General features: G+C 41.4%; 2 pseudogenes; both read left to right on the plus strand.

Moving 5' to 3' along the window:
* The first annotated feature begins 7,472 nt into the window (after positions 1 to 7,472).
* On the plus strand, positions 7,473 to 8,533 carry LOC147625066 (uncharacterized; annotated as a pseudogene).
* A 397-nt stretch (positions 8,534 to 8,930) lies between these two features.
* On the plus strand, positions 8,931 to 13,434 carry LOC147625067 (L-type lectin-domain containing receptor kinase IX.1-like; annotated as a pseudogene).
* The last annotated feature ends 14,550 nt before the right edge of the window (positions 13,435 to 27,984 follow it).

Genomic DNA, 27,984 nt, shown 5'->3' on the forward strand with positions numbered 1-27,984 from the left:
ACAAGCGCACAACGTGCTGGATGCTCTCCGTGAGGTGGTACTCTGTATGTCGATGCCAACCTGGGTGCCAAGAGCCTCGACTGTCAACATAGGTACAAATGAAGGATCTGTAGGAGCTATACGAAGGGCTGGTGGAGGTCGCCTACCCTGGTCCTGGAGACGGCCTTGGCCGGCCAGCACCACCACCCGGTCGATGGCTAGTGTAATCCACCTCCTCCCCTAAGACAAACTCTGCATATAATTGCTTTGCGAAGTATATGGGAATCTGGCGGTTGTTCGACATCCTCCCATATGCGGCAACATATCGACTATAGATATATGCCGCCATACGAGGATGCGAACACTGTGAAATAGTAAGGGGCTTGCCCGTGATCCCACGACTATCGAGGAAAAGATCTAAGTAGGCTCCATCCCTAATCGGACCAAGATCACAGACCTAACGATATGTCAGGCCATGTGACATAGGAGCAATGCGATGGTGGGCTATCCACTCATCTACATAAACAGTATCGTGAAGGCTACGAAGAGATGAAAGCATTGCCTCCAAGTCTGCCACGATATGTAATGTAGATGGTGTGTCTCTAGCACTCGTATGGATAACCGCTAACTCGCGGTCTATCTCTGCGATGAGGTCCACAATAGACGAGCGGCCCTCCTCGTGGCCCTTCTCGTGTGACTCCATGCTAAAACCTAAGCCTAACACAAAGGTCCAATGTGAAAGATCCAATGTGAAAGGTCTAATGCTTAGTGCTAAGTAACACTAATGAAGCTATAAAACAATGCTAATGGGCCCACTAATGCTAATCCAAATCAAGAGAGTAAGGAGAGTGAAAACGACTTCTGACAAGGAGGCAAAAAAAAAGTTTTTCGGTTTTATAACCTCGAACGAGGTTCGGTGGCATCATGCACTTTAGGGTTTGCAAGATGTACGCTCTGGATTTTAGGGTTAGTGAGACAAACGACTAAGATACACACTTAATTTTAGGGTTGGTGAAGGATCGGTCGGCTGAGATTTGAAATTAGTATCTCGTTCGAGGTACATGGACGGCTTAGGGTTTAAGTCACTTGACGGTGGTGATTCATTTAATACCTCGATCGAGATGTTTAAACGGTGCGTGAATGGACGGTGGAGATTACATCTCTATACCTCGAACGAGATATGTGTACAGTAGAGATTGCATCTCTATACCTCGAATGAGGTATTTCAATGGTCGAGATTTAATTTCAATTTCTCGTTCGAGATATGTGGATGGTGGAGATTGCATCTCTATACCTTGAACGAGGTATTTCAATGAATGGTCAGATTTTATTTCAATATCTTGTTCGAGATATGTAGACGGTGGAGATGGGCTGGTCAAATATGCCTAGGGGGATACACCATGGCATTGATGTGGATCCGAGTGGCATGAATATCTCGATCGAGATAGTGTGGTGGCGGTGACCTGTATTGGTGACATGGATGATGAGACTGGAAACCCGAACCTGCTAGCGTGGCATTAGTTGTTGGTATCTCGATCGAGATATGTCGCTTTAGGCTTGGGAGGCACGTGTTGTGTTTTAATTCATGGCGATATCACGATCGAGGTACTCCGCCCGAGATGCGTGGATGTCCCAATTTTAGAGAGAGTGAACGAAAGCTCATCTTGCAAACCGCCCCATCATTGGTGCCTTTACTATCTAGTATCACAACGTGATAATACTACTCTCTCCAGCATCAATTTAATATCCTTCAATTTAGTATCCTTCAAAGGTCTCTTGGTCATTGTAAGGACTCTCCTCCTCAAAAAGCAATCTTATGCTTTTCCCATAATACCCTCAGGATTCACAAAAAAAAACACCTCCCTTTATCCAAGACACATATAAGCTAAGGTTTTCTTAAAAGAAAAAGTAAGCTACTTTTCCTATGCACTTAAAGAGCTCAAGGATAACTAATTGATTGACAATTTTTGTCGAGCATCAAACGCACCAAATCGGGAAAAAAGATTGCCCATCAACAACAATGAGATCCAAAAAAATCAAATGTTAGTGAACCAATGCCGACAAATTAGAAAAAAAGATTTTCCATCGACAAATGATGAGATCCAAAGCAACACAACATCAACGAACCAAGGTTGGTGTGACGATTTCAAAGGAAAAAGAGTAAAGTTGATGTAGACAAATATGGATGTGCACACATATTTCTAGCCAAACATGCATCAAAAACCCGAGCAAAAATTTCCCATCATAGCACATTCATATCTCCAATGCACAATTTTTGCACAACAAATGATATTTGAACCTTTGAAAGGATTGTAAATCCTGGCAATCCTAAAGTGACAAAACATGCACTACTACAAGAGTGTGCATTTGGAGATTTAAAGTTAGTGCTACAGAAAAATTCTAGCTACTTGCTCATGGGACCCACCATGCCATAGGTCAAATCTTTGAAATATACCACATATATAATAGTCTTTAGAGCGATGACGAGGGTTGCTTGAAAATATATTCACAATTCTCTGTAATCAAAAAACCCTTAAAATTGAAGCTTTCTAAATCCTACTTGCATTTAGGATAAGGGGACGGAAAAATCAAGTGAAGGTTTGGTAGTATCGAGGTCTTTGATTTTCTTCAAATTCATGCAAGTTTTTTTGCGAATGCAAGTGTATATAATTTTTTTGCGAATGAAAGTGTATTGTGCGATTTTCAGGACGACTATGATTCTCACGCCTGTGAGATTTTCAATCTTGGGGTTTCTCTTGGAAAGAGAACTTAGAGTAGAGTTAGGCGAACGCGGTTGGCCAATGTCAATTCTGAAATTTGAAGCCTTCAGAGGGTGGTTGCAAAAAAGGCCACTATTCTGAAAATTTCTCTAAATTTTAGAGACAGACCTTCAAATTTCAACCAATTTCAGATGTGTGTGTCTAGAAGGATGGGACTGGAGTTACGGGTCAGCTTCATTCTTCAGGACAATGGATCGGCCGATTCGGCCCGCTTGAAAATACCGGAGTTGAGCGTTGGCTTAGTCTCTTGGACATTTGTGTTGGCTGACTCCTTCCAACAAATTTGTATATATGAGCAGAGTGCTGAATTGCGCGTACACCTAGTTGGGTGTGGTCGCTCTACACGAGGGACCGCCTGTACGGAGCGGCGGACGCTGAGCGACGAGTTCGAGGCCGTGGAGCTGCAGAGAGTGCTTGTGTTGGGCCTGGCCTGTTGGCATCCGGATCCTACATGTCGACCTACCATTCGCCAGGCGGTAGACGCCTTGCTTAACCGCGCCGCTCTACCGGCCATCCCAATTTCTAAGCCAGTCCCCCACTACACCCCTCTCCAGCCTCTGGTCTCCTCCTACTCCCCCAATACCACCACCAGTACAATTAAGTTTAATTTGTCATGGCTCAGAGGTTACATTAAGGTAGCGTGTCAAAGACAATGGTATTCTTAAGGATATAGGCTGTCACACCTATTTGTCCTTTTTAAGAGAGATTTTGGGTGACCTTTCTTAACACCTATTTGTCCTTTTTAAGAGAGATTTTGGGTGACTTTTGTTAACACCCTTTTGTGTTTCCATGCCTCTTGGGCCTCGTCACTTTCGACGTTTTTGTTTAATTTTCTCTTTTAGGGATTGGCCAAGTGGGTGCTGCAAACACTCCAACGGGCTCAATTGTGTTTGTTTCCCTCTTTGGGATTCCTTGCCGTTTTGGGCTATAGAGGTGATCGTTGTTAACACCTCATGTGTTTTCATCCTCTTTGGGATTAGCTTCGACTTTTTGGGCCGTTTTATGGGTTATTGCCTATGTAAGGGCCTTGGCCCATTGGTAATTTGTGTTGTTTATTTGTTTGTTTGTTTTTTGTTTAATAATTATTATTATTATTTGAAAAAATTTTATTATATTTTCTGTAAAAATGTGAATGTGTACGCAAATAGCCTGAAAGCGTAGGTATGTTTGCGCTCATGAATAGCCCGAATATTTAGGCATGTTCATGATGTGAGTAAATTATTAAATAAAATTATTTTGTGATTGATTATAAAGAAAATAATAATAATTTTTGTTTATTTTTTTAAAAAAATATTATGACTAGTGGAGCACTCTTGGATCATCCTCTGAAGTAGAGAAATATCAAAGTTAAAATTATTTATGTTATTAAAATTATCTTTTAAAAAAAGTTATTGTTAGTTGTTGGTTTTCTTTTTGGTAAATCTGAAATAATACATATTAATTCTTTTGTTATTATTGGAGCAAAGGCAACGCGGTAGGTTTTTTATTATTTTTATGTTTATTGAGATTTTTTTTAATATTTATGTCTGTATTGGTACGCTACCTGCTAGTACACATCTCGTCTGCTGCTCCTGATGCGGGTGCATGTATGCAAAAGGCAAAGGCTTCAACGAGCGTTGAGGTGGCTACCACTTCTCAAAAAAATGCAGGTAGGCACTGCTTGAAGGGATTGTTGGCGTATAAAATTTGTATGCGTAAGAAACGTGGAGGGCATGATTAGCATTTATTGGAATACGCATGACCAAGGAGAAGAGGGTTGGAAGCATGTGTGTGCCCTCACAGGTGCTCTAGGGAGAAGAGGGTCGACGAGGTTAGTGGAGGCGGAGGTGGTGCTGAGGCGTTTTTGTTGTGGTGGCGTGGACTGCGCTAGGAGAAGAAGCTTGGGAAGCGTGCAAGATAGGGCCCCATAGGCGCACCAGAAAGGTAGGCCGGATACCATGTAGAAATTCTATGTAGGTGTATTAATACATAATTATCATTGATTAACAATTAACATAGAAGGTTAGAGATATTCAGGTCGCCAATCGTCGCTGCTTGTACAGAGTTGAGACGCCTTCGTTGCATTGCTGAATCGTTGTTTTTATTAGTGAGGGAATACATTTATTTATAATTATGGAGTTGTGCCTCTTCGTGTGTCCTTTCATTGCTCACATGCGTTCACACACACGCAGGCATTATATCATTAATTCCCACATGAACACCGCCCCTTCCTCCGACGCTGAGATGGAGAGTCGCCTGTTGGATTCCAACAGCTCTGCATCCTTGTTTTGATTGGATGCTACCAACTTTTACAAAGGCACCAAGAGGATTATAATTTAGGGATTTTCTGATCATTTAGAGCTTTTTCCACAAATTGACCCAAAAATAGATTTTTTTCAACACATGAGAGTGATGGAGTCACTCGATTCTTCCTCCCTAAGAGAGAGAGAGACATTTTTTTTTCAAAAATTATCGAGCCCATTAAAAGTAATTCCTTGCGCTATTTCTTGTAATCTGATTGCTACTTGCATGTAAACCACCTCACATACTCTAATTTACTAATATGCAAATCATGCATAGTGAGAAGATTCACCTATACACTATCATGCAGAGTGAGAAGATTCGCCTATACACTATCATGCAGAGTTGCAGCCTCAGGCATTTTGAGAAAGCCTCTATGATTCGCACATGTGAAGATGTGTTCTTCTATGTTCTACTGGCACCAAATTTTTGGTGTAATTTTGTGGACTCTGATCCCAATGAAATAGACAAGATCGCTCCTTACCTTGCAATATTACATTATCGGGGCCTCCATTGAAGACAATACGTATCACAATCCAATTAGCACCAACCTTGTCTGCCACCACCATAAATCCTGAAAAGTAAGTTACTAGGAATCCTTGTTCAATCATCACATTGTTTAGATTCTCCCAAAATAGAATTTATGATTTCGCATCTTCTTGCGTTATTTCACATATAGCTATTACCATCAATTCTTTCAAAAAACAAAAAGATTTCAAATAAATATATGTGCTGCACATCATTATCCTAGAAGTTGTTCCCAACCATTTTAATTAGATGTATATTCTATCCATCATATCTATGGCGTAAAATCTTGGAAATGCCAAAAAGGTACTTCCGACATTCTCTTTAATCTCTCTTGTCCAAATAAACATTCTTCTCCATGAGCATGGTGTATTGCAGCTAGTGGGTCTACTCCAGGCTTTAAATTTGGCACCCATACGGGAGCCTTTCACAATTTCAAGTGCCAAATGGCACCTCCGTTTTCTGGTAAAAGTACCAATGTGGCACTTTGAAAAAACAAGGGAAGTGCCCAATGGCACCTAGCCTTAGGGGTCTAAGTGACCAGGGGTATATATCCTATATAATATATATAATATAGTAAATATATATTATATCTCCTATATAATATATATAATATAGTAAATATATATAATATAGTACACAATACATAATAAATATGGAAAGGCCAAATATTATACACAAGCTGGAGCAGGACTAATATGAAAAGGCCAACATAATATACATAGGGCAAAAAGAATTAAGCTACACAAAGTTTAAACAGGCAACGAGCGCGCGTGGCTGCTTGTATCTCTGTGCGTGACAAGAAGCAAGGCTCGAGAGCAGCTGCTAGCAGCTATGGATGATTGCGAGCAGCGGCCAGCCCCCTGCATCAAGCTCGGGAGCATCAAGCAGCTATACACGATTGCGAGCAGCCCCGGAGCTATGCACGATCGTCAGGCATGCCTTCCTTTCCCTCTTTCTCTCTTTGTTTGACATAGAAGTTTGCTTCCTCCCTTTAGGCATGATGGTTTTTTTCTGAGTCATTAAAATAAATTGAAATTGGGCATTAAAGGGCTCAAGAGTCTCTGAAATTAGAGCACCAAAAGACCTCTACCTTTGAACTTCAAGGGTATTTCAAAGGTTGAGCATGCTATATAATGAGAGATCTCTACTACTTTGAACACAATGCTTTCACATGATCTGAAGCAATCTAAACTCCTCAAGCTTCTTGGTTCTTAGTCTTTTACTAGGTAATATCTAATAGTAATAATCACATCAAGTTTTATTTCATGTTAAGTGTATATTTAGGTTTATGAGTATCTAGTTGGAGATCAATTCATGCATGTTCATGTCTAACTTCGTAATCTTTCTATGGTTTTAGAACGCAAGAGCCCTAATTTCCTACATCGTCTTGCTTGTGTGACATCTTGGATTTCAAGTTAGCGACTCCAAGCTTCACATTCCAAGTACCAAAACTTTTATTTACAATCATTGTATTCTTATTTTCATGCATCTTTGGTGCTTATTTACACTCATATGAATAGCTAAAAGAAATGCATGATTCTCATGCATCTTTGGTGCTTATTTACACTCATCTGAATAGCTAAAAGAAATGCATGATTCTCATGCATGTCCCTATCTTTCTTTTGAATCTATAATTTATATGGTTGTAGCATGACATCAATGTCTATAAAATGAAAGAGATTAACATTAATTCAAGCTAAGATGAAATACAAAACAATGTACTATAATAGAAAATTATTTTTAATTAGATGGCCCGCCAACGTAGTCTCCTTGAAGTGCTTCAAAGTAAGCAAGATAAAGAGAGAGAACGAGAAGAAACCTTGCACAATATATTTGGCTCCGCGAAAGTGAGTCTGATGTGAGGACTCAGAGAGTGAATCAAGTGAAGACGAAGTCGTTGAAGACATGGACCTTTCGGGTATGCCCCAAGATGATTTGCCAACCAATAATGAAGATCCCTCAACAAGTAAGAAGAAGAAACAAGTGAGGCGGAGAAAGTTTCGTACAGAGTGGAAATCAAAGTATCCGTTTCTCATTCGACTTGTTAAAGGTGAACGAGAATTCATGAAGTGTGAATGGTGTGAAAAGTTTAGAGTTAAGGGGCCATGGGGTGTTGGCCAAGGGTGCAAGAGTGTGAAGAGGGATGCAATAAGAAAGCACATGCGATCACGGGAGCACAAATGGGCTGCAATGCGAAACTATCATGAAACAAAGGGGACTACACTTCCACAGCATGCTGTTGGTAATTAAAGATAGAAACAAAGAAAGGGTGATCACTTGCATGAAGCTGATGTATTTCACAGGTGACGAAGATCTTGCAATCAGAAAGTTTGAAAAGCTGTGCCAACTAGCTTATACTTTAAAGGTGGAAGGTATGCCTCTGCAACATGATAGCTCATCTTACACAAATATGATGGCTGGAAAGGAATTTTTATTCTCTATATCACAATATCTTCACAAAGTACAACTTGAAGAACTATTGGAGAGTCCTTTTTATGCTTTAATGGTAGATGAATCTACTGATAGAGCTTTAGAGAAACACTTGATCATCTTTCATCAAAAGGAATGGGTGTACACAACATTGAGTTTGGAAAGCTCATTGTTGTTTCGATGGGACTGCACAAACAAAATTTGATGCCATTATGGAAGTGATGACCCAAATTGGCCTTAACAAGCAATGACTAATTGGAATAGCTACAGATGGTGATAGCTCTATGCTTGCATGACATGATGGACTCGTTGCCAAACTCAAAAGAGAAGTACCATGCCTCATTAGTGTTCACTGCATTGCCCACAGGGAAGCTCTTGCTGTTTTGGATGCATCAAAATGTTTTCCTTGTCTCTCTTATATTGACAAGATTGCAAACAAAATTTATTCTTGGATCAATGCTTCTAGTTTGCGCCATTCCGAATTTCAAAATCTGCTACTACAGGATATGAATTTGCATCAAAATGTTTTCTTCTAGTTTGCGCCATTCCGAATTTCAAAATCTGCTAGATATGAATTTGCAAGTCTTTGAGGTTTTGCAAATTCATGATGTTCGTTGGCTTGCAAGAGGGAGTGTGATGCAGAGACTTACCAAGTTAATGCCAGCTATCATGAGCTTTTGGGAGGAGGGTGCTCCAGGATGGTATGCTAAGTTGTGTGTATATAAGGTTCAATTTTGCATCTACCTACTTGCAAATGTTCTACGTGACTTAAACATTCTTAACAAAAAGTTCCAAGAGGAGTTGGCAGACATAACATCCATCAATACCACATCAAAGTAACACTCGGATCACTGAAGAGAGTTTCTTCAAGAGGAATTTGGTAAAGGTACTTTGTTCTTGAAGAAATTTATGCTTCAAGTTGAAAATGGTAGGATGCGGCATGCCAATGAAGAAGGAGAAGAATTTGTGCATGAGCTGCTGTTCACAAGTATTCCAAGCAAGGATAAAGCTGGCATACCCTTAGATAATGAAGGAGGTGATGTTGAAAGTTGTGTGATGCTTGCAGAAGCAATTGTTCAAAAGGTCATAGATTGTGTAAATGATCGGTTCCCTGATGTTTATTTCTTCAATGCTTACAAACTCTTTAGTCCTCAACATTTTCCAAATGATGAAAAGGAGAGAGAGCCCAGGATTACAGGATGGTTAAATAGATTGTTGGACAATTTCAATGACCGTCCCATCATCAACAAGCAAGGTTGTAGGGATGAGCTTCTTGCTTTTTCAGACACTCTCTATTGGGGATATGAAGGCATGCAGATGAAGGATGCTTGGCGAGTATTTTCATCAAATCTGGATTGGCATAACACATTTCCAAACATGATGAAACTATGGCAAGCTGTTCTTGTAATCCCTACGTCATCAGTGTCGTGCGAAAGAGGATTTTCGAAACAAAACATAATAAAAAACGATCGAGGTCAGCTACTCAATGTCAAGACGCTTGAGGCTTTAATGAGGCTCTCACTTCTTGGTCATGGAATTGATAGCATTGATTGGGCAACAGTTTATGAAGCTTGGGAGCTTGTGAAAGCAAGAAGAATGATTGAATTATGATGCTTTTGATTGGAATAACTTGAAAGTCTTCAATAATTTATGATGCCTTTAAAACTTCTCTTGCTATAATGTATTTTGTGTGATGAGAAGACGTCTTTTGAATTGTGAAAGCTTAATGCACTTACAAAACTAATATGTTTTCATTACTCAAAGTAAAGTGGTTTGTTATTAAAAGGGGCACTCAAAATTTTAGCCAAAGGTGACATTTTGACACCCATGGTTGATGGCAAAAGTGCCACTAGATTTTCTATGGCACCTAGACTTAGGTGCCAAATTTAAAGCCTGGTCTACTCCTTGCGTTGCTTCTCATAGAACCTTACATGATGCAATTTAACACGAGCTACGATCATTAGCTTAAACATTAATCTAAGTACACTGAAATGTAGAAGCTAAAAGCTAGAAGGATGATTGAAAATAATACAGTTATGGTTGGCTAGTGGTTAAAATCGGATCATGTGACATATTTACTGCCTGTTTTGAAATAACACTTTGATTTGTTTGGGCTCTATGTTGTGGAGGAGAGACCATTCTCTGACGCGACGAGTTCGTGTCTTTGGAGGGAAGTGGGCTTTGGGCACTCGCTATACAGTCTCTCCAAGGCCTCCACTTACTGACAAGTATGTCGAACATACTTTGCTGCATCAATATTAATATGATCGTCAGCCATGCTGATTTAGTATTTGTATTTGTAGTAAAAAAAGATGCAGCTCTAATACCAACCGGCGCGGTAGAAGGCGGTGGTGTTACTAGCTATTTGTGAGTAGTAAAAAAAGGATGCACGTTGTTACGACAGGCATAAAGCTAGTGTAGTGGACGAACAACCACCCTTTAATACTAGACCGAGTGGTAGTATGTGCGTTTAAACTTTGGCGGCGGTTGGCCCATTTTGCCCGCCCTATGGCACATACATGGTGTGTGTGTGTGCGCACCACAGCCAAGCAGCACACATGTTGCTTTGTTGTGGTGCACACACACACCATTAAGGTGCACACACACCATGTGTGTGCCATAGAGTGCCATAGAGCGGGTGGTTGCAGGAAGGATATGCTGAACATGGGCATGGTAAGGAAGCACTTGAGTGTTCTGAAAAGATGTAACTCAAGGGTGTCTGTGTAAATGCTATGACATTTGTTTACAGCTTAAAATCTTGTGGCATCAGTACAAGGAAAAGCGATCGTAGGCGCATTTATAGATGCATTTTGACAACGTGGTTTAAAATGTTACAGACGCGTTTATAAGTGCGTCTATGGACAGGCATCTATAGACACGTCTATATGTGCATCTATATCAGTATAGACGCGCTTATAGATGGACCTATATACGTGCCTATAGACGCACCTTATAGCCTCCATTATAGATGCATATATAGACGCACTCTGGAATTTAAAAAAATTTCCAGAGAGCTGCGTGTGTAGATGTACTGCACAGGCAGCTCTTTGGTTTAAGGTTTTGCTTACTTGTACATAGACGAACCAAGATCAGCAAAGATATCAGCATAAAAACTTAAATTAAAGAAAGATATACACAAAAAGATTTGTAAACACACTTCGAATATTGATTAAAGAAGATGAGAAATTATATTTTATATCCAAAAATTTGTCCATACATGATCGTAGCGACATAAGGCTTGAATAAAAACATAGATACATAAAGAAGATGAAAATTTTTATCTAATATCCAAGAAGTTGTCCATACATGATGGTAGCCACATGAGGCTTGAAAAAGAAACAACCAAAACTATACATGAAGAAAAACTAGCGGGCGACTACTCGGAGGAGTCATCACTAAAGGTCGAAAAATGTTTTGTAAATAAAAGTAAAAAGTATTACCTGCATTGGTGTTCTCCTTGCTCGATTGTATTGTTCGTCGGAGATAATCCCTTCATCGTGAAGGTAATCCCATGTATCTCCTCTACTGTGGCGACGATGGTAGCCAGTCTCTGCTGCTGCTGGGGTAAGATCTCTACCCATAATGTCACGCTACATCACAAGACAAACATTATAACACAACTCAAGTAGAGAGAATACAAAGAAAAGAGATGAAGTTGCACTATACATATAAACTCGACCTCCCATAATGCACGACCTCCAGATCCAAAGTGTGATGATCCATATCGCTCCATTTGCATTCGCCGCACTTCTGTTTGTTGCTGGTTTACTACTCCTTCTAAGAGCTCCTTCTTGGCTTTCTTCCACTCGCCCTTATGAGCAATAGATGGCTTACTGTGTCCATTTTGACCAGCATCTATTCGGGCTTTCTCCTCCTTTGCATGTCTCCTTACTAGAGACCTCTTATTCTTAAGTATGTCTTTCATTTTGTGTCACATCCATCTGCTCTTAAACCTTTGGTCGTTCACTGCATATCAACTTATCCTTTTACTTGCCGGAGGATGTTTTTGTTCGATTTGCTGGCTCCACAGGATCAAATTACGAGGATCATATCCTCTATTCATGGAGTTTTAGTAGTATTGAAGTAATTAAGGCTTCTAGTAAGGTAGGGTTGATCGCTGCTGCTGGGGTTCTCATTTTAGTAGTAATTATGGTAGTGATTAGTATCCACGTGGTTAGATTAAGGGAAAAGCGAAGGGCTGCACAGTACTTGAGGGAACTTAATGTAATTATGGGGCTCAACCTTCCTCATTATTATACATACAGAGAGCTTAGCGTTGCGACCAAGCAGTTTAGAAAGACGGAGCTTTTGGGGAGGGGTGGATTTGGCCTTGTTTATAGAGGCGTTCTTCCCAGCGATGGGAGCGAGGTGGCTGTTAAGTGCGTATCTCAAGGATCTGCACAAGGCGAGAAGGAGTCTCTGACCGAGATATCCATCATAAGCCGCATCCGCCATCGCCATCTTGTGCAGCTCAAAGGGTGGTGCCAAGACAAAGACAAAGAAACTCTCCTGCTCGTGTATGAATACATGCCCAACAGAAGCCTTGACCAACACTTGTTCTGTGAGAAAGCGATTGTTCTCGACTGGAGCACCAGGTACAGAAAAACCATATTATTTGTCAAGGTTTTTGGGTTCCCAATATTTTAAACCTTAATTTATGTAAAGCACCAAAAATCTACGTAAATTACTGGATGTCCCTCACATGACTTTTTGGTGGTGTGCTAGGTACACGATCGTTTGTGGGTTGGCGTCTGCGCTTCAGTACCTACGCGAAGAGTGTGAAACGGTGATTATTCACAGGGACATCAAGTTGAGCAACGTGATGCTCGACTGCAACTTCAATGCGAAGCTGGGCGACTTTGGGTTGGCAAGGCAGTTGGGGGAGGGAGCCGAGGGGCACACCACAATGGCTTCCGAGAAGGTGGGATACATGGCGCTAGAATGCTGCGGCACGGGGAGGGCTACAATGGAGTCGGACATCTACAGCTTCGGGGCGGTGCGGCTGGAGGTGGTGTGCGCGCAGACCTGTGGACAGGACCCTGCCGGAAGAGCATGATGGCAGGCTCGTGGACTGGGTGTGGTCCCTCTATACGAGGGGCCGCCTGGACGAAGCGGTGGAAGCCCGGCTGGGCAGCCAATTCGAGGCCGTGGAGCTGGAGAGAGTGCTTATGTTGGGCCTGGCCTGTTCGCATCCAGATCCTACATGTCGACCTACCATTCACCAGGCGCTAGAAGCCTTGCTTAACACGCTGCGCTACCGGCCATCCCAATTTCTAAGCCAGTCCCCCACTACACCCCTCTCCAGCCGTTGCTCTCCTCCTACTCCTACTCCTCTAATACCACAACCACCATCAGTACGAACTACGCCCCTTCCTCCGCCGATGCCGAGTTGGAGAGTTGCCTATTGGATTCCAGCAGCTCTGCAGCCTTGCTCTGATTGGATCAAAGCCTTGTTGCTACCAACTTCTACAAAGCCCCTCCTTAGAAAGGCAAAATACATGGTCCACCAATTTGGACCTTTTAAACAAATGACCGCAGGACCGTGGTTTAAGCGTCGATTGGATCGAAGCTTCCTTCCACATAAAGACACCTTTTAGATGGTGAATGTAGCCCAATATGGTATAGGCATTTAAACGGTACCCTTTAATGTAAATGTAGAATGGGGCCTACAACGAGTGAGTGAAGAAAAAAATAAATTTCAATTAAACATATGTGCAAAATGTTTTTTTCATTAATTAATCCGATAGAATGGTCGATCAAGGTTCAAAATATGATCCTGGATTAAGGTTGCGAGGGCTAGGTGGAGGTTGGTGGAGTCGGCGCATGCGTTGTCATGGTGGACACGTGTGCATGTTCAATTTGGATTATCCAGTCATGTGTGCTCATCCTTGGGATAGATCTGGTCCTTCTCCAACATCATTATCTCCTATTTTGGCGTTGGGAGCTGGTGCTCCAGTCATGGAGGCTCCTCCATGTTGGTTGTCGTGCTTCAACTTATGTGTGGGTTTGTCTAATTTGGTCGCTTGCATTTCTGCTTTGCACATGCCTTTGTGTTGGGTACCTTGGGCCGGTGAGTGTGCTGGTGCTTCTTCTTCAACGTCACTTTGTGCTATTTTCGGTTGTGGGAGCTGGTGCTCCTGACGTGGAGGTTCCTCCCTGGTGGTCGGCATTGTTTCAGTGTGTTTCTATTCCATGCATGTTTGCATGTGTTTGTAGGTTATCCGTTTCTTTTGGGTGTGCATGTTGTTATCACCTGGAATGTGCTGCAGGTCTGCATGGAGGTACTGCATTTGTTTCGCCCTTGCATGTTGCTCTGCGATGGCCATGTCAGCTATTGCTATGCCTAGCTTCTTTATGTGTTGTCGTTCCCATGATTATGTTCCTCTTCTGATGGTATAGGTGGCAGGTGTATTTTTGAAAATGCTATATATACAACTCGCGATGTTTGATTCTCATATTCTTCTCGGCATGGCTAAGTGTACTCGTAGAAGAAGTAAAGAAGTGTTTGTTTGTCCTTCGGTGTCGGTTGGCATGCCTCCCTTAGGTGCGTCGCCTCTCGTAGACTTCCTGGGCGACTGCTTGTTTGTAGCAGTCAACGATCTAAATAGAACAAGGAGAATGTGCCTCCTCGAATTGTCACTCCTCTAGTTGAAGCTCCAATCGGTTTGGAGAATTCGAAAGCCATCAAACGCAAAGCTCGTTCGTCAGGCACATAAAATATCTGATGTTTTTTACGTTTTTTTCTATTTTAAAATATATATGACGTCTGCTATGTTCATTGTCTCACGTAGCTCTGAGACGTCTTGCACTACCACGAAGAGAAAGAAGACCAGTAGTATGTCGGTTTCATCTCTTGGCTGTCCAAAGAGATATTGCTCCAGCATGTTCGCAGTTTATGACCCATAACAATTTGAAGATGCTCGAGGTTTCTTTCATCATCAGGATTAGGAATGATGATGTGAATATCTCTCCGTGGGATTGCCTTGTTGAGTTTGTGTAAAATGAGTGCACTCAAGCTGTGTTCTCATTGGAGAGAAGTGGAACTCTCTAGCACCACCTCCACTTTCAAATGGTTGTCTATTTACTCTCTACATCCATTATTTCAGTTGGAAAAACCGTAAAGTAATATTTAATGTGGAACATTAAAAAACCAGCAGTCATGTGCTGTCCATTACATCAGATCATTTGAAATGCATACATTTGAGGGTATGATAGAATACTGTCTAAAGGATCTACATAAACCTCATTTTCGCTTCCATGCCCATAACGTTTATGCTGAAGAGATGTCTAGAGGTAGAACTTTGTATGCACAGCTCCGCTAGGGTGATATGAAGAATCGAGTGTGTCTAACCCCGGTGAATGTATTTGAAAGGGCTTTTGTGTACATGAAAAATTATATATTAAACAAGTGGACTATAACACTTAAAATCACTCTTGTGAAGATGATGAGGAGTGGTAAGTACTTTCCAAGCACACAATGGATAACTCTAAAGGCTGGTAACGATATGGACTCGAGTAGAGCCCGTGCCATGTGGAAATGCTTGAAGACACTAGAAGAGTTTGCTGACATCTTTGACATAAGGAAAGTCTTCATCCGAGATCATTACATCGAGGAGTGAATCTACTAGATACTTCCTCCCAAGAGGTAATGACAATCTTGAAGAAGGAGATCAACAAGAGCCTTTGTTTGACAATGAAAATGGTGAGGTTCCAAATGTTGAACGTGAGAATCCAATCCTCATAAAGGAAAGCCCGTCAGTTGTGGATCCTCATGAGCCATACATAAACTCCTCCAAAGAAAAAGCTACAAAGTTCTTGAGGGCAATTAGTGAGGGAGATGACTTTATACTTGTGCCTCCACGGCGTGACCTTACTCATGAGGCCTTCATGTAGAGCCGTTTTTACTTATGTAATAAATGAGCAGTATATGTGCTCCACTGCATAGAATAAAACTTTTTGAGAAGAAATAAAATGTGTTGGCTTTTTCTCACCTTGTATCGTGCATTAATAAGTGGCACTAACATAGGCTTAGTAGTGAAGGTTTTTTAAAAGGGTACTCCAATCTTTAAAACCCTGCACTCTAGTACCCCACAACACTGTGAGGAGTAATTCTGCAAAAACAATAACTTATACATATGCAAAATATTGGGATTTAAAGTACGGTCAATAATTTTTGAAGACAACACAACTATTTGGTATGAGGGCCAACAACTACTCTACTAAGCCAATACTATACATGCTAGTTGGTGTTTCTATTTTTAAACCAGTTTACCGGTGACTATTTTTCATGCGAGCATGGTACCAACCGAATGAGGCATTGCCATTCAATCATGGCACTAGACTATGGGGTGAGAAGCAATGTGTATATAGTGCTTCTCGGCTCCATTGTTAGGGACCCACCCAAGAGCATCATGCCGATTGTTGAGTGTGACAAGGGTACTACCACCTTATTCACTCATATATTAAAATGATAAGAATTCAAGGCCTTCGTAAACATGATATCAAGTTGTTAAAGTGAGTGTCTTGGTGTGCAAACCGAATGTTTCAACTTGAGGGGTTGAGATAAGAGATATCTTGTGAAGGATTACCATTGGGCATATCTAAATTTGCTTGATGGTCAATCCATAATGGCTATGCAGGTGAACACTCAGTTTCAACTTTTGCACCCTAACCTCTAGCTTTTTAATGCCTTCATTTTTTGAGTGTAAAAGCTTTTTCCATCAATGAATTTCTACATTTGTAAGATGTTGCATGCTATAGGGCATCCTCTTGAGCTTTCTTGAGTCTATCTATTAGGTATACCTAGCTTGCCCATTTTTTCTACTTGTGCTTACAATCTTTCTTTGACTTTTGTTGCATGCATCCTACCTTCTTGTAGGCTTCCCTAGTGTAGCTTATGCAATTGCAAGATGGTAAAGTGAAGTACCTTGCAGATATACTTCATGTTTTGAACATTACAAAGAATCTGATTTTTGTGCCAAATGATTGAGCAGGGTTTGCAGGTTTGGTTTAATCCTAATGTGGCTGTTATGTAGAAGACTTCAAAGATAAGTGCAGGTTGGTTGCAAAAGACAATAGAGTGGGCCGAATGTTTATATTGAATGTGAATATGCCTGAAGTGAGTGCTACAATGTTTACAAATGGTTCAAGAATTGTTACAGATACAAACATTTGGCATAAGAGAATTGGGCATGTCAATGTGCAAAGAATGAAGTCTATGCAGACTAAAGAAATTGTGACAAGGCTACCTAAGTTTAAAGTTGAAGGTATGCAAAAAGTTTGTGAAGCATGTCAATTTGGAAAGCAAACAAAACATGTATTTACACATGACATAAATGTGAGCAGGAATGTACTAGATGTTATGCATTCAGATGTATGGGGTCCTGCGAGAGGAAGACTATGTCTATGGATGGCTGCTGCATGTACTACGTAACATTCATTGTTTGATGACCACACAAGGAAAGTGTGGGTGTACTTCATGAAGGAGAAGAGTGAAGTGTTCACTCATTTTCAGAATTTCAGAGTTATGGCTTAAAAATAAACATGAAAGAATATGAAGGGCATAAGGTTAGATAGAGGGGGAGAATACTTCTCCAATGAGTTCTCTAAATTCTTGCGAAAGAATGGCATTCAGAAACAATTTACATGTAGATACACTCCGCAACAAAATGGAGTTGCTGAGTGGAAAAACAGGCACATTGCAGAGATAGCATGAGAATTGGTGGCTGAGAAGAATATGCCACATAGGTATTGGGCTGAGGCTATGTCTACAACAATTTATATCATGAACAGGACTCCTACTCTACAGCCATACATGATATAATGCCAGAGGAGAAGTTTACTGGCAAGAAACTTGATTTGTCTCACTTGAAAGTTTTTGGATTTATTGCATATGTGCATGTGCCAGATGAGTTACGTACCAAGCTAGATCCAAAAGCAAAAAAATGTGTGTTTATTGGGTATTCCCTTGAGAAAAAGGGATATAGATGTTATAATCCTACTACACGTGAATTGAGGGTAAGCAGGGATGTTGTATTTGATGAGATGAGTAGCTAGTATGCTGCTGAAAAGGATGCTGTTGGGACTGATGATGTAAGTGGAAATGTGGTTGCATAGAATGCAGGTTAGCAATCGCAGTCATTGAGTGGACCAAGAGAGTCCTCATCCCCAGTGGTGGTTGATAGACCATGGAGTGGCAGGCTGTGTCATAATACGAGCTCTGAAAATGTAGTTGGTACATCACATAAAGACAAAGAGAAAGTGGTTGAGCCCCTTGGTATGCCTAACATTTCTATAGGGCATTCTCTTGTTGATGGAGATTCTAGTGGCTCGGAGATGAGCCTTGATGAGAAGCTTGGGATTCTAGAAATGAGAACACCTAGTGTGAAGAAGGCTATGGAAGCCATGAATTCAAAGTTACGAAGATTTGGAAGAGTCAAAAATCCTGTATATAGAGGTTGACTTATGATGGTTATGTGGCACATCACTATGCGTATATGGCAAAAGTTGTGTAGGTTGTAGAACCCACCTGTTTTGATGAGGCTATTGGAAATGTGTGTTGGGAGAAAGCTATGGATGAGGAGATGGATGCATTGTATGGAAATGATACTTGGGATTTGGTACCATTGTCTCCTGAAGGCAAGAAAGGTATTGGTTGTAAGTGGGTGTATAAGGTGAAACATAACAGTGATGGTAGCATAAGAAGCAGATACAAGGCTAGATTGGTAGCCATAGGATATGCGCAGACACATGGGATTGATTATGAGGAGACATTTTTCCCATATGCAAAGATGGCAACTGTGAGAGTTGTGATTGCAGTGGCTATAGCTAAAGGATAGTTTTTACATCAGATGGATATAAAAAATGTGTTCTTGTATGGTGACTTGCAAGAAGAGGTGTATATGGATCAGCCACAGGTTTTGAGGATACAGGTCAGCCAAAAATGTGTTCTTGCATGGTGACTTGCAAGAAGAGGTGTATATGGATCAGCCACATGTTTTGAGAATACAGGTCAGCCAAAGTATGTATGTAAGCTTCGTAAGGCCTTGTATGGGCTGAAGCAAGCTCCAGGAGCATGGCATGATAAGATTGTTGAGTATCTTGTCACTATTGGTTTTCATATGGCAGATAATGTAGATCACTCTTTGTATGTGTGCAAGAGTGATAAGGGTATTGTGATCACATCACCATATATGTGTGCAAGAGTGATAAGGGTATTGTGATCACATCACCATATATGTAGATGATCTTATTACTGGGGGTGACAACTTGAAAGAGATTGAGCATGTGAAAAGTCTTCTCAAAAGGAAGTTTGAGATAAAGGATTTGGGAGATCTATGCTACTTTTTGTGAATTAAGGCCATTCGCACACTTGAGGGTATTTGGCTGTCACACACAGAGACAGTATGCATTGGACATGTTGTCCAAGTATGGGATGGCTGATTGTAAGTCAAACTCAGTGCCATTAGATCAAAATGGCAAGCTTAGTGCGGATGCAGGTTATGTGCTGGAGGATCCCACTATGTACAGGAAGATTGTGGGGAGTCTAATCTATGTCATGATCAATAGGCCAGATTTGAGCTACACTGTTGGCTTAGAGAGCCTGTTTATGCAGTTTCTCTACAAACCACATCTTGACAGTGTGTGACGCATACTTAGATATTTGAGGGCCATTGTTGATTATGCATTGTTTTATGCAGCAGGTGTGCCAATGGAGCTATATGGGTACACGGACACAAATTGGGCAGGTGTGGTGTCTCACAAGAGATCTACCAGTGGATTTATGTTTTCATTGGGGAGTGCTACTGTGACATGGAGTAACAAGAAGCAGCCCATAGTTGCCTTGTCGAGCACAGAGAAAAATTACAGAAGAGCTGCAATGGTAGCATGTGAGGTAGCTTGGTTACGCAAGCTACTTTGTTGATTTGGGGTTGCATGTGGAGAGGAATGTTGTCATATATTACGATAATCTTAGCATTATATAGTTGGCCAAGAACCCAGTTTTCCATGCGCAGATGAAACACATTGAACTGCATTACCACTTCATTAGAGAGAGAGTCTTGGCAGGCGACATCAACTTGGCCTACGTCAGCACACAAGATTAGGTTGCTGACATCTTCACAAAGGCATTGGGAGTTGAGAAGCTCCGTAGATTCCAAGATATGCTTGGAGTTCATGAGCTAGAGTTGAGCTTAAGGGGTAGTGTTGAGATGTCAAGCTCAACATGAACTAACACTCACGAGGCACCTGCATGACCGTTCGACATTTATATCACTGGTGGGTTTGATAGTTGGCACCGACATATCTTCTTCAGAGATTCTACAGCTAGATTACACCGACTAGTCCACATCTACTCACTCCTCTTAGCATGTTCACATTATGGACCTCTTGTATACACTCTATTATGTGTGTTATTCACTTTATCTTCTAGTAGACCTCTTTTTGTTGTGTGAAGAAGAAGAATTTTCAGCCTCTCACCTTGTGTGTTCTCTTCTAGGGTTTGTGTGAGTGTGTGTGTGCTTGCAAGAGCTCAAGCTCTCTTCACCCTTGCATCTTTTCATGTGTAATGCCGGTCATAGGAAAGAGTTATACATAGAGCTAGGAAGACTAGTTTTGGGCCCCCAATCGTAAATTGGCAGCTGACCATTGTAAACTATGAGCTCTTATATATAAGACATTTATGAAATATGGAAAGGGACAATCCCATTAGTCTCATTGGAGTTTTTCCTCTCTCTCTCACACACTCTTATGAGCTTGTGGATTCATGCTTGCTTGTGGTTGTGTGTGGAAGCTTGGTTGCTTGCTTGCATGCTTGATTGTTGGTTGTGTGTGCTTGTAGGGATGTAATGATCTAGCTTTTCTTCTCTTCTCCCCTCTCTTTTCTCTCTACCAAGGTCCCTCTTGCATGCATGTGGAGTGAAGGTTGAGCTTTCCATGGCTCCCTCCTTCTTACTCTCTACCTAGCTCTTAAATCTCTTGGTGGGTGACACAAGTTGAGGTGAAGTGAGCCGCTAGTGGCTTCACATCATCGAGGAGTTAACCCTCGTTAGGGTTGGAAAATACAACATGTGATATTAGAGCATTGTTGAGATCTCCTACAATACTGCTTAGACAAGCAGGGTGGACAGTGCCCCTTTTGGTGGATGATAGCTTCTAAGGACTTTCCACCCTGCTTAGACAAGCAGAGTGGACAGTGCCCCTTTTGGATGATAGCTTCTAAGGACTTTCCACACTCTCCCCACTATTAAATACAAAGGAAACTTATCTTTTACAAGAGAAGGATAGTGAGAAGATCGAGGGCTCCCCCTCCACTATAACCACCTACTAACGAATAACCACTCCTAACTTGACATAAACAGTATTAGTGTTTGAGAAAGTGAAAGAAGTATTGGGAAGTATTTCCAGTGTAAAAGCTCCGGATTTCTCTCAGGTCTTTTATGTGAATCCATCTTTTGGTCCGGATGTAGTTGGAGCAATCTTAATGCAGAGAGGAGATGAATCCAGATATATGAAGCCTGTGTATTATGCAAGTAGAGTAAAGACGGAAGTAGAGAGGAAATATACTGAAGCTGAACTAGTTTTGTCAAGTCTGGTGTATGCATGCAAAAAATTCAGGTCATATCTTCTGATGAAACCATTTGTGGTTCTGACAAACTATACTCTACTCCCTCAGCTAGTGAATGGTACTTCACTCTCAAAAGGTATGATGCGATGGTTAGTGGAGCTTCAAGAGTATGATTTCTCATTTTTGATTGAAGATACTTGCAAGGCAACTCTGGCAGATCTTCTAACATACAAGGACGGCCCGATACTGGTGAAGGAAGTGGATTCAAAGATAGAAAAAGAGGAACAAATTATCATTCTCGGAGCTCATGTTTTATTCTTTGACGGTTCATATAAGAGGAGTATACATCAAGCCACCGGGGGGAGTATATAATCCAGGATTCAAAAGGCGGGCTAATTCTAAAGGATGGGATACTTCTAGAAGCTGAAAGTAACAATGAGGCTGAATACACAGCATTGTTTCAGGGGCTGCAGGCTGCTTTAAAACAGAAAATTCAAAAGCTAATCATAAAGGGAGATTCTCTATTAGTAGTAAAGCAGGTCTTGGGTAGCTGGCAAGCAAAGAATCCGAGATTAAAAGAATGTCTGACTGATGTTAGAAGGCTGCTACATCAATTTACAGCATGGAGTATTCAACATGTGCGGCGGGAGGAAAATCATATTGCACATGAGTTGGCCCAGGAAGCAATTAATCAGGATCCAGTAATTGCAAAAATTGAAGAGCCATTATACAGAGGGAGGGAATACCTATCCAGAGTGGTGGATTATTTACTCACAGGTCGCTTGCCTAAAGAGCTCAAAAAAGACCAAAAATATCATTTTATCAGGAAAAGTAAGCATTATGTCATGATTGGAGATGAATTATACATGCAAGGAGCTGATCAGGTATTAAGAAGAATTCCCTAGAGGGAATAAATTTATTATATTCTATCTTCAAATCATGAGGGAGCATGTGGGGTTCATTATGCATTTAAGATCACCTTGCAGAAGGTATGGCCTTCCATCCAGAAGGATATTCAGCACACTGGTGCAGGTCTTGCCATGAGTGCCAGAGAATGGGAAAGAGCATCTTAAAAATGGAGCCGAGAAATATCATGCTGGTATATGACATTTTTGAAAGATGGGGAGTGGATGCAGTTGGACCACTTTCAGGACGGCCAGAGGAAAGTGTTATGTGCTTACTGCGGTGGATTACCTATCAAAATGGGCAGAAGTGAAGGCAGTGAAGAGAGTAGATAGTAAAGAGGTGGCTGATTTTGTGTATGAACATATATGCTGCAGATTTGGTATTCCTCTGGAGATATTATCAGATAATGGTCCTGAATTTCGAGGAGAAGTAATTGACCATTTATGCAGAAGATTGAACATCAACCACAAGTACTCCACTCCTTATCACCCTCAATGCAATGGCTTGAATGAAAGATTCAATGGTGAATTTAAGTTGATGATAACCAAAATGACAGAAGGTCATATCAAGAATTGGGATATAGAGATGAATCGTGCATTATGGGCATATAGGGTTGCAGTAAAATCTGGTACACAATTCTCACCCTTTCATTTAGTCTATGGGAAAGAAGCACTCATGCCTATTGATGTGGAAATTCCAGCTTTTAAGTTCCTGGTTGAAGAAGGGCATGAGCCTATTAATTGTTACAGAGAAAGATTACTGGCCTTGCAAACAATCCAGTTGGACAGAGAGCTAGCATTTGATCATTATACAGCTATGCAATTGAAAAGACAAGAGAGAGAGAGAGAATGAGAAGGTGAAGCTGAAAGAAATTGAAGAGGGTGATCTGGTTCTCAGGTATAATAGCAAGCTGGATAGTACTTTTCATACTGCATTCTAGACAAAGTGGGAAGGTCCGTACAAAGTTGAGAGAAAATTTGATAATGGGAGTTATCAGCTCGGTGATTTGAATGGAAAGAAGCATAAAAGGAGAGTGAATGGTTTACAACTAAAGAAGTATTTTGCTCGGTTGATGTTAGCCTTGAAAGAAGAAGATCAGGAAGCTTATGATGCATGTCAGGAGGTTGTGGAGAGTACAGAGGAAGATCTGAATATTTCGTCCCTGTTTGTACAGCTGCTGGACATGAATGTCTCAGCAGAAGTAGGGGGTTGCTAAATATGTGTGGACAAAAATAGAGGTTGATAATGTTACTGTACAGAGTACTGAGAGTGTCACGAAATATGTAACTAGTTTGGGTCAGCTCTGAGTTTTGTTTGAGATAAAATCTGCTGAGTAAGGGAAGTGAAGGCATGATCATCAGTATTGATGAAGGAAGTGGATGCAGGTGCTAATGCCATCTAAACAAAGGATAAATGGCATGAGTGGTATTTACGAAAACTGACTTAAGGTAGTGTAGGTAGCTCTGAATGAATTAACACTACTACATGTTAGCCTAATACCGGTGCATATACCGGCGCTATTTAACGGGGTCTAAAAAAGCCTCATCATCGGTATAAGCGTCGGTATAAGCGTCGGAACCGTAGCGTCGGTATAAGCGTCGGGTAATTATACCGGCGTCTATACCGGTGAATATACCGACGCTTACCGGGGGTAATACCGACACATAAACCGGCATGCACACCGGCGCATATACCGTGTTATATACCGGGTTAAATACCGGGGTGTATACCGACTTTAATACCGAGATATATACCAGTGCATATACCGACGTCGATATCAGGGTATATACCGACGCTGTAGCAGAAATTTTTTTTGGGCAGAATAGTGCTGCCTGGCTGTTGCCTAGCTGCCTGCAATGAGCAGGATCAACAACAGCAAACAGACAGCACCATTCTGTCTAAAATAGAGCACAAAAACAACCGTGCTCATTTGCATAACAAACAAGAAATTAAATTAAACATTAATACTCAAGAATGTTTTGATCATATTTCATTAGTTTGAAGGTCATCTTACATCATGGTAATGCCTCCCAATTGACGGTCTCTCCTTCTTCTTCGAGCATCTCAAACAAGGCCACAAGGCCATGTTCGCCTACTTGGTGGGCGATTCATGGCCAACTCCTGCACACACGATTAACAATTATAACTTTTAGAAATCAACATTTAGCCCACATACATACATTTAAATAAATAAAATTGCTACAAACACTTACGAATTCATGGCGCATGGTTTCGTAACCACCACTCCCGAGATGAGAAGCCCCTACTGTTTGGAGTCTTGCCCTTGCCGCCTCTCTTTGTTGTTGAAACCTGTCTGGTGTCTCGGTGAGCTCCTGAGCAATGGCTGCCCACTCCCTGTCATCTAGCCAAACAGGTTTCTCTTTCCCCTCTCTAAATGCGTCCCTCGCCTCTGACCTACGATGCCCCATCAAAATGCGAGCTGTATACTGTATCCACTCATTAGAGACGACATTCATAGGGTCAGATGGTTGCAACTCTTGCTTTATCTTTGTGTTTATATAATTTTTCTTCCCCTTGTCTTGCTAATCCCATTTAGTCATGACAGAGTCATGAAACTGTATAGTGCACAATTGTCGAATGCGTGTCTTCATTGCCTTCCCTGCACTATCCATTATTGGTGCCCCATCCCTAATTGTGTAAATCTTGCTATTGTCATGGTCATGTGCACCCCATGGAGTGGAAGGTGACCCTATGGGTGTGCTATCAACAGATGAGAGCGAAGGACGACGCTCACGTGGTGGTGGTGTCACAGCATCTGTGGCACTACCACCACAACACCTCCCCCTGAAGACCTACTACGTGAGCGCCGTCTATGTGAAGAGGTGGTAGATCGAGCTGTAAGAGGAGTGGAAGGCTGTGTGGTATGAGGTGTGGGAGCTGCTGTCGTACCCACGGGTGTGGAAACTGACGTCGGGAAGCCAGATGGTGAGGCAGACATCCCTGCTCCAGAACCCCAATAACTCTGAGCCATGGCTCTCTGCTCTAGAGTCATGGACGAAAGAAAACCATATAACTGCTGGGGACTCATGCCCTGCGGTGTAGGATTAAATGAGAAATCTGGACTATAGTCGTAGGGCGGTGAGTCACCCATGGCCTGTTGGACAAAAAACCATATGACAAACTTGTGCGAAATGAAAATTACACGGTAAACAATGAATGAAAGAAGCATAAGACAAACATTAACAATGATAAACAACATTGGTAAAACTATATCAACTTGCTCCTACAGTAGTGATTATGATGGTAAACATTAACAATGGTAAACAATGAAAGGACCTTCAATGTCATAAAACCATTACAAATATGTCATAACTATTTGCATAATCATTAAGATACATCATTTTAAAAATCATTATCTATTCTATCATCCTCATTAAGATCAGTAGCCCCAAAGAGATCTATGTCTATGTACATTTCAGCATCCTCATCATTAAAAGTCCCTTGATGAAGGATGTCTTCATCATCTATGTCTTCTTCCTCAACTTGTTTTTCAGCTTCCTTGGTTTGCACCTCTTCATTTGGATCTTGCTCTAGTTGCTCCTCTTCATTTGCTTGCTCCTCTTCATTGTTGATATCGGCTTGTTCTTGCTGCTCTCCATTACCCTGTGCATCCACATCACCTTGTTGTAGCTCAAATTCTTCAAAAATTTGCTTACTGCGGGGGGCGACTTGAACCACAAACAGCCAGCGTGGATCTTTTGGATCCGCTTTAAAGACAACCTGCTCACAATGCTCTGGGCGCACAAAAGTATCTTGCTGATCGGTCCATACCTTTGTGGAGTCCACTTGGATGAGGCCACTCTTGTCTCTACGTACAGTTGCATGTGGCCCATTCATGATTACCTTGAACCACTTCACATCAAAGATAAACAACTCAAAACTTCTGAAGTCAACCTTCAATATATCTTGAATGGTTCCAAAGTAATCAAGCATTCCAGTAATTGTGTTATCATCACTTGCACTTGCACGACTTTCTTGAACAAACTGTGCTGTGACACCACAATCAAAGGTTGCTCTTCTTTGGTCTATTCGTTCTACTCGAAAATGACGTCCATGTGACCAAAACGCCCCATATTTGTGATACTACAAATAGCACAAAAAGTTTGTTGATGGAGAACCAAACACTGAGACATGTAGAGAAAAAAAAGAGAGACATGTAGAACTTAAACACTTACATGCCAATCGCATCCTTTTGTAAGCTCCTCCTCCTCCTCTGTTATAGGTAAACCAGCACGTTTGGCTTCTAAAATTGTAGCTTCTAGCCATCTACCTGTGGGAAAGTCCGGAAGAGCTTGCGTACCTTCTGGATATGGGAGATTTCTTGTAGTGCGATTCCTTCTGAAACTTAAACGATCTTGTACTCGCTGTCGCTTGAGAGCTTCATATGTCTCAATCCACTTCTCCATTACATGAGAGTTCAAGATGCAAAATTTGTTGATTTTTTCCCTCAAATTGTTATCCATCTTTCTCTTAATGCCTTGGCCTTGAGGTTCCTCACCAATGACTCGCCTGTTGGACTCTTGAGACCATAGTCGAGGTATCTCTGGATCTGAGGAACTTAAATATTCAGTGATGTAAACAAGGGACTCTTGTATCAGCCACCCTTCTGACATACTACCCTCTGGGCGAGCCATTTGGCGAACAAATCCCTTTAATGTCTTCATAAACCTCTCCAAAAAGAACATCCATCTTGAATGGACTGTTCCAGCAACTGCAACCTCATCTACAACATGAACTAGCAGATGCATCTGGATTGTTAATAAACTTGTAGGGAAAAACTTCTCTACCATGCAGACTGCCTCTATGGAGTTTAAACGCGCTGTCTCCAAAGTGTCTCTCTTTATCTCTTTTGAAGAAATCCAGCGCACCAATGTGCCAATCTTATAGATAGTAGCTCTAATGTCTTCAGTGAGGCAATCTTTTATTGCTATGGGTAGCACAAATTGTAGAAACTTGTGCCAATCATGACTCTTAAGGCCACTAAGATCATCATCCTTTGTAAATGCACTTTTCAAGCAATGCATACAACCTGTAGGAGTCCGAAACTTTGAAATTGTCCTCTTGACTTGTTGTTCCTCCATCTTGCTAAAAACCCATGGGGCTCTTGGAAGTAGCACCTTTCCATTGGGTCTAGTGCAAGCCCACAACTCTTGCATGCAACCAATCTCTTCCAAGTCATCCCTTTGGCCTTTAGTATCCTTTTTTCCTGTCATGGTCTTCCACAGAATGTCAGCTACATTCTTGAAAATATGCATCGGGTCAAGCAAATGGTTTATAAGGACATCACCCCAATAGGGGAGTTGGTGAAAGATAGAGAGCCTCTTCATCCCAGGACATGCCAAGTTGCCACATTCCTCCCATTTGATCTTCCAATCGCTTGCCTTCAATGCACTTGGAGGAGGTCTTCCTAGATTACCATCCCGCAATTCACGATTTTCTGGAAGATACCTAACATGTCCTTGGTAGACATTCTTTCGTAATGCTTTTGAGTATCTT

Source organism: Cibotium barometz, chromosome 24 (genome assembly GCF_041138505.1).
Source record: "Cibotium barometz isolate CiBa-2024 chromosome 24, ASM4113850v1, whole genome shotgun sequence".
Classification (NCBI taxonomy): Eukaryota; Viridiplantae; Streptophyta; class Polypodiopsida; order Cyatheales; family Cibotiaceae; genus Cibotium; species Cibotium barometz.